Source organism: Cebus imitator, unplaced genomic scaffold (genome assembly GCF_001604975.1).
Source record: "Cebus imitator isolate Cc_AM_T3 unplaced genomic scaffold, Cebus_imitator-1.0 Scaffold400, whole genome shotgun sequence".
Classification (NCBI taxonomy): Eukaryota; Metazoa; Chordata; class Mammalia; order Primates; family Cebidae; genus Cebus; species Cebus imitator.
The window spans coordinates 2,016,334-2,025,081 of NW_016107715.1; positions in this window are offsets into that span (position 1 = coordinate 2,016,334).

Consider the following 8,748-nt stretch of genomic DNA (forward strand, 5'->3'; position numbering starts at 1 on the left):
CAGCTCACCTCAACCTCCGCCTCCTAGGTTCAAGCAATTCTCCTGCCTCAGCCTCCCAAGTAGCTGGGACTACAGGTGTGTGCCACCACGCCCAGCTAATTTTTGTATTTTTAGTAGAGACAGGGTTTTACCATGTTGACCAGAATGGTGTCAATCTCATGACCTCATAATCCACCCTCCTTGGCCTCCCAAAGTGCTGGGATCATAGGCGTGAGCCACCACGCCCTGCCAAACATTTCTGTTATTATAACAAACCCATGAGGAGATAATACTCAATAAATTAATGTTTGTTTTATACTGCAAGTCTTTTTTTAAATAAATATATCTTTTACCATTTATAAATATAAAATAGGAAGAGGGCAGGAGTTTCCGAAAAAGAAATGAACAATTTGTCACATAATGCCTCCAGGTAAACAATTATCATATATTTTCATATAAATGCTTTCAAGCGTGATAACCAAATGTATTTAAAATTTTGTTATGAAAGTATATATATATATGTACCCTACTATAGGTATAAATTAAATTAGTTCATAGTTTTAGTAAATATTGTTATTTATTTATTTAATTGGAGACAGAGTCTTGCTCTGTTCCCCAGGCTGGAGTACAATGGCACGATCTTGGCTCACTGCAACCTCCACCTCCCAGGCTCAAGCAATTCTCAGGCCTCAACCTCCCAAGCAGCTGGGATTACAGGCATGAGCCACCATGCCTGGCTAATTTTTGTTTTTTCAGTAGACACAGGGTTTCACAATGTTGGCCAGGCTTGTCTCAAACTCCTTACCTCAAGTGGTCCACCGCCTTGGCGTCCCAAAGTGCTGGGATTACAAGTGTGAGCCACAGCGCCAAACCGTATTTTGATTTTCAAATGATTTGTTTATAAAGGTGATGTAACATCAGATAGAAATTTTGAAAGAGAGGCAAAATATTCACCCAGATCTCTTCTGCTCCAGTGTACTCACTCCTAACATCTTATTATATGTCCCTGGTCTTTCCCCTATTTAAATGACTTTTTTAAAAGTTTTAGTTGTAGCATTCAAATAATTTAACATCCTTAGTTTTTTCACCTAACACTGCAAGCATTTCTCGTATTACTAAACAGTTTTCTAAACATTTACTTCATTAAACATCAACTGTGTAACACTTGCTTAAATATTCCTTCACTCTTGGATGCCAAGGCTTACTTGGTTTGTTCTGGGATTTTTTTAAAAATTGTGTATTATAAATAATGTGTTGATGATATTCATCTTGAATATATTTTTACCATATTTTATACCTTGAAAGCATATATATCTAAAGGTAGAATGACTGGATATGCAAGTTGTTAGTATTTAGCACATACTGCCAATTTGCTTTCTGAAAGGAATGAATCAATCTATAATTCCACCAAGAAAGTTTGAGGACCTGTTTCAGTATGAGCATTTGTTGACATTTTAAGTATTTTTTAAATATTAATTTAATAATTTAAAATATTTTTTCTTATATTTTATGTTTTTTTGTTTGCTTGTATACTGAATATAAATTCATATATTTTTGTGTTTGTAATGCCCCCTTTTAAAATATTCTGTTCATACCCTTTGCCTATTACTGTGGGTCACATTGGGGCACATTTTTATTATCAAATTGTATGAGCTCTATATTCAGATTATTAACTCCACTTCTGGCACATTTTCTCCACATTTTTCCTGTTTGCCCTTTCTTCCTTTTTATTTGAGTGGTAGGTTTCTCTTTTTTTTTTTTTTTTTTTAATTGGTTTAATTGGTTTGCATATGTATTTTTTTGTTTGTTTGACCAAATATGTTACTCTCTTTCTTTGTGGACAAATACACAAGCACATATATCATATGAACACATATTTTTATATATTTACTTATCTTTACATATCTTCATAAATATGGTGCTTCTAAGTTTAAAAAGTCATCTATTACCCAGAAGTTTTATTAAAAGTTCAATTTTCTTTTTTTCTTTTAACTATTTGATTTTTTAATATTTTAACTCTTTAATCCAACCATAATTTATTTTAGGTTATTATGCATTGGGTACCTGAACTAATATTTTTTCCGAATTGAAATCATCTAACCCAATTGTGTTTATGAAATGATTTTCCCCTTATCAATTGATTTGTAATTTCTCTCTAAATTATATCTTAAATTATAATACTAAATGTTATTTAGTAATATTTATCTCTTTTCTTGCTGCTAATTTTTAAAGAAAATTCCATACTTATACTGATGAGTTTTAAATGATTACACCTTTGTAAAATTTGCTAATCAAAGCGAGGTTTGATTATCTATTAATTCATTATTTTAATTAGTATCCTAAATGAAACAAAATTTTATTTTATTTACGTATAAACATTACTTCTCTCTTAGTGAGTTCTTACCTTTTTCTCAAATGGTTAGACCAATTTAATACATGGTATAGTATTATGAAGAGATTTGACTTGTGCTTAGAAATCAAAATTTTTATTTTTAATTGTATTTTGGCATATAATAAGGATGAACATTTAAAGTTTTTTTCCTCATGATCAAGGTACTTTATTTACAAGGATTATTTTTATAGTAAGATAAAAATATACAAACATCTAGAATTTATTTATAGAATACTTTTATGAAAACATAACACCACCACATTAAGATCAACTTTACTTAGCCATTTTTATTTTAATCTCGTTGTTTCTTTTTTTGTTTTTTTGAGATGGAGTCTCGCCCTTGTTGCCCAGGATGGAGTGCAATGGTGCAATCTCGTCCCCAGGCTTAAGTGTTTCTCCTGCATCAGGTCTCCCGAGTTGCTGGGATTATAGGTGCCCACCACCATGCCCGGCTAATTTTTGTATTTTTAGTAGAGGTGGTGTTTCACAATGTTGGCCAGGCTGGTCGCAAACTCCTGACCTCAGGTGATCCTCCCGCCTCGGCCTCCCAAACTGCTGGGATTATAGGCGTGAGCCATTGCTTCTTTGCTTCTTAATGCAAAGTAATTTTCAGTCACTTATGAAACACCATTTTTTATCTTAACAGTGTGTTTTCTACTTAATGTAAATTCTTAGCCTACAGGAAATATTTGCTAATTTTGAAATGTCTTCTTTAGTTATCTTAGTTATCACAAAAAATAAATCTAGACTTAGTTATTAAAATCTGATTCATAATAGTTTGAAGATTAAATATAAAGCAAGAAGGCAATCTAAATTTTGTTGGAGGTATTAGAGTATTTGTTCAATGTCATGCAAAAATTCATTTTAGACTTTTATAGCACAGATTAGATACTAAAGTCTGAGTTAAGCAAAAAAATTTCTGAGTCAAAAATTGAAAGTAAGATGCAGGCTACAAATAACAAACACAGGATTATACATTATAAAAACAAACAGTTAATAAACACTGCCATATACATACACTAAATTATAATTTATTTTATTCTAGGGTTAACATATTCATTATTTCTAGATTACAAGAAGTCACTTTTCTGTTTTCGAAAGAAATACCAAATGTGAATAGTCATTTCTGGATTCTGATATGTCGTCTCTATACAAAGTGCCTTTGTCCAGTGCTCTTTGTTTGTGGTGTTAGCACAGTAATAACACCAACATGTTCTGACATTTATCACATGGTCAGTCTCCTTTGTAGTTACTGTAAATACATTGTCTCATCCAAACTTCAGATGTGATCCTAAGATTCTCCTGTCAGTGTACCATTCAGATGTTCATTATTAAGTGATTTCATAAAACTTTAAGGTGTTACACAATAATTTTAACAGGCTTGGTAGTGTGTAGGTTACATTTGTTGTCTCAATTCTCAAAATAAAGTTGTAAACAAGGGGTGATTACTCCCATTTCAAGATTCAGAACCAGTTCCAGAGAGTTTAAGTCATGACCAAAAAAGCAAGCAGCAAAAAGTGAATTTTATTTATTCATAACTTATTATGAATTTGGAGTTAGAGGGATTTACTTGTCATGGCATTTCCCTTTAGATATTTTATTCTCTTAAATCCTGCAATAGAATGCTTTGGTCAAGAATTTATTGATTCAAAGAAAATGACTAATTTTCCCCTGTTCACATAAGATCAACATAAAAGTCATTTCTGTGGTCTCTTTTATCTGTGGCTACATAACTTGCAGTCACTGAAATAAAAATGTGAAGTAGTAATGTTGTATCTTATAGATATCCCACAATTCCTTAGTACTTCCTACATCACTACAAAGGCACATGCAGAGGCTGAATAGTGCCCATTCAGGATAAAATAGTTTCCCCTTAACTACTGATAAACCATTTTTAACTCTCCAGATTGCATGAAATCACTAAATCTGGAGCAGGGGTTATCATTGGCACTATTTTTGTGGTATGCCAAACTCTAGACCTTAGTTGTTAGAAGCATGGTTGTTTGATGGCCCGTACTTTCTAGGCTATTAACTGCCTTGTATCCAATGCCGTATTTTTATGACAAATAATGTTAGTACTTGTTTACTCTCCTGAGGTTAAATATATATAATGTGACTACCTGTGATATTTTATTTTAAAATTCAGTATGTTGTCTTAGTTATAAAATAGAAATAAGCGAAAACATTATATGAAATAATGTGTATTTTAACATGTAAATACTCAGGAACTATGACATTTTATGGTATCGAAAATGAAGAAGTAATGAAGCAGTCAAATTTGTGCCTGTGTTTAGATTTAACAAACCTTGAAGTAAAATTTGAATGTTATCAATATCTATCCTTTATATTTAATATTTTTAAATAAAGAAAAAATAAATATGTGTGTATATATTATTTATATATTATATATAATTGCATGCCATCTAGACTTGTATGTTTATACATATATGTATTTGTGTAATTATATATATATATAAAATTACATAAATATATATATATTTGTTTAACTATATATATATAGTTATGGTACTAGAAAATTCAGTGTACATTAAAACCATGCAAACATATTTTGGGCTTATATATAAAATAGAATTACATTCTAAATACAAGCAGTCTCATCAGTTAACATAGTAGTTCTACAACTAAAAAGTTCACATATTAAAACTACGTAAATGTTATTTTGTGTTTATATATAAAATAGAGTTTGGATCTAAGTTAAGATATTTGAAACAGATTTTTACCAATATGAATGTCTGATACCTTTAAAAATTACATGAGAAAAGCTCAGTTCTTTATTGTGCAGGATATTTCAAGCATTGCAGGACATCCATAAATGCCAGCTTCACTATCTTTGTGCCAACCAGACATCCCAACAACAGCAACTAAATTCTGAAGCGTCTTCTGGAGCCTGAGAGCACCGGTTGAGAGTTCTGTTATAGATGATGAGGGCTCCTGTGAAGGATGAAATCCAGTGATCTGTGTACACAGGACATTGAGTAAAAAGCTGCCCATTTTCCATGTGGGTGATGTTGGAGACATTTTTGCTAAAGGATCTAAAGCTTTCTTATGTAATTCATTAGTTTCCATTTTCATTTCCTTTCAGGTTTTAGGAGTTGCTTTCTCTTTCTACAGCAAACTACATGTAAAATTAAAAAGAGGGCACACATTTTGCTATTGGCTCAGTGGGTAGGCGGATCACAAAGGTTTGGGAAACTGTGTGAAAAGCTGTATATCCAAATACCTACTCAACATCTTCAACCTGCTCTAATAGACTTCTTCAATGCCGTATGTTCCCTTCTCCCCAAAATGGTTCTTCTCATAGCTTCTCCATCTCAGTAAATGGCTACTCCAGTCTTCCAGCTGCTCAGGCCAAGAACTTTAGGTTATCCCAGACTCTGCTTCTTTTACTTCCCATGTCCGGTGAGTCATTAAATTTTGTAGATTGTGTCACTAAAACAGATTTAGAATCTGACCACATCTCAGCACCCCCACTATTACTAACCTGGGACAAGGCATCATCATCTTTCCCTCTCCAGGATTTGTATGATAACCTCCTAACTGGTTTGTCATTCATTCTTCATAGTATTCTTAACCCAGCAGCTAAAATGATGCTATTAAACATACACAGCTTACATCATTCTGCTCAAAACTGTCTGTGGTTCCTGTCTCACACAGAGCAAAAGTTAGTCTTGTGACGACCATATAATCTGTCACCCTCCGGACATGTCCCCATTTTGTGACTCCTCTTGCCTCATCTTTACTTCCTTCACCCTAGTGCAGTCACATTGCACTGCTGGCTATACTTCCAAACAGCAGCTATTCTCCCTTTTCTGGGTCTCCACACTTGCTGTGTCTCCGTATCTGGAATGTTCTTGCCACAGATGTGTGCACGGCCAGCTCTCTCACTTCTTACATGTTTTTGTGGAAAATTCAGCTTCTCAGTAAAACTTCAAATGGTCACTTTATGTATAATTTCAAACCACCCTCCCCTACATCAGTAGGTTCTATCCCCTCCCATATGCCTTATGTTTTCTCCTTAGTATGATATTACTTATCAGTGCTTAAAATAATGAACATGTTTTGCAGCCATGAGAGCAGGGATTTGATCTATTTTATTCTCTGAGTTTCCTCTAGTATTTAGAGCTGCTGCCAGGCTTTGGATAGCAGTAAATAATAGATAATGGCTGAATAAATGAATGAACTTTTGCATTCTACCTTATATGGACTTTTAATGAGAATTTGTTGTGTGCACTGTAGAATGTGGTGCTTTTTCTACTGGAACTTGCAGAAGGAAAGACATGGTCCCTAGGCTGACAATGACAAACAGTATTGCACTTCAATGGAATGTTGCAGCAAGTATAATACGAGAGTTCCTGGCGAAAGGACTTATCACCATCTTGAGGAATCCGAGGGAGCTGGATTGTGGAGGATTGTCGGATGGATTATGGCATGATGAAAGGCATCCAGAAGAGGGAGATTACAATTAAAACTGCAAAGGCACAGAGCCAGGAAGTGTTTGATGTACATGGGAACCACAAGCATTTTGTGGTTCACTTAACGTATGGTTTATGGAAGGAAGTGGTGAAAGGTAGGGCTGGAGAAGCAAACAAGAGCTGGGACTTTGCAGACAACATTGAGATAGTTGGGTTTTATCCTCCAGACTATACGGGCCATTGAAAGACACAAGCAGGAGAGTAGTGGTATCATTTACCAATGAGAAAATATTTTTTCATGTAGTTGGCATAGCTTATGCATACGTATTTGTTTATACAATTGGTTAATGTCTGTCTACATGGATAAGCTCTTTAAAGAGAGGAGCCATGTCATATATTATCAGTGAACAAATAATTATTTGTTGAATGAATGAAAGAGCTAGATGTTTCAGGAACGTGGGATTGCAGTCAGTTTAGGAAGAATTGAGATGCAAGTAAGAATAGTATCAGATTTACACTTTAGGTTGGCTGCTTGTTGATTTTATTGTGGTAGTTATAGACATCTAAAAGAAAATAATGACAGTATGAGCTAGGCTAATTGTCAAAGGGCTGGAGGAGAAAAGAATTAGATAAATATTGTGGGGCTAAAACTACCTGACCTTGGTGGAGGTTTGAATGCGGGAAGTAAAAACAGGATAACCACCAGATACTTAGTATGGGCGTCTAAACGGATGGTGATACCATAAACTAAAATAAAATAATGGAGACAGAGTTAGATTTATTTATTTTTTGTTGCAGTAGTGAGCCATAAAATGACGATGAGTTTGGTTTTGTTCATTTGACTTTGAAATAGCTATAAGGCTTATAGGTGTATCTGACCAGTAAACAGTTGCTATGTGAGTCAGAAGCTCAGGAGCCAGGTCTTCAGCAGAAGTAAAGACCCACCTTTATTGGAATAAAGTCGAAATCATTTGAATGTGGAAGAGATCACCCAAGGAGCAAACGCAAAGTGGTGAGTCGTGGGTGGAATTAAGGGCTTGGTGAAGGAATAGGAACCTCAGAGAGAGGAGAGGAGAATCTGGAAAAAAGATGTCATTGAAGCAAGAGTGTATCAAAGGTCAGGAAGGAGGTACTGAGCAACTGATTAAATGACGCAGAGACACAATAAGATAAAAATTTAAAACATGTTCATTATATTTGGCAGTTAGGGGGTCATGGATAATATTCATGTGCTTTTTAAAAAAAGTATTTATCAAGGACATGCTGTGTGTTGGGACTGTGCAAGCCCCTTTAATGAGATAATGAAAAAGAAGTACATTATCAGGGATCTTGCAGATTTTATAGACTGGGAGAGTAGAGAGTTTAAATGGAGGGATACAGATAATTGATGAGTTTTAAAATGTAGGGTGAGAAATGCTGCAACAGAGCTGATGCAGGTTGCTTCTCCATTGGTAGATACATGCCATAAATATGTTGTATTTAGCATTTGCTCCCTACCTTTAAGTCCCCTTAACTGGTAAACTGCTACTTGTCCTTCATTTCTTAGATCAAATGTCATTTTCTTAGAGAAACCTCCTCTGACCCTTATTACACCAGATCAAGCTCGTGTGTTGAGTATTGTCTTCATGCTTTCTACTTTTCCTTCATCGCATTTGGCATAGGGTATGAATATATATTTGTTAATACAATTGATTACTATCTGTCTATACCTATAAGCTCCTTAAGAGCAGGAGTCATGTCAGACTTTATCAATGAGAAAATATTTTTTCATGCATTTGGCAAAGCTTATGTGTATTTGTTTATACAATTGGTTAGTGTCTGTCTACATGTATAAGCTCTTTAAAGACAGGAGCCATGTCATATTTTTTCAATGAACAAATAATCGTTTATTGAATGAACAAATGAATGAAAGACAGCTAGATGTTTCAGGACCATGAGATTGCA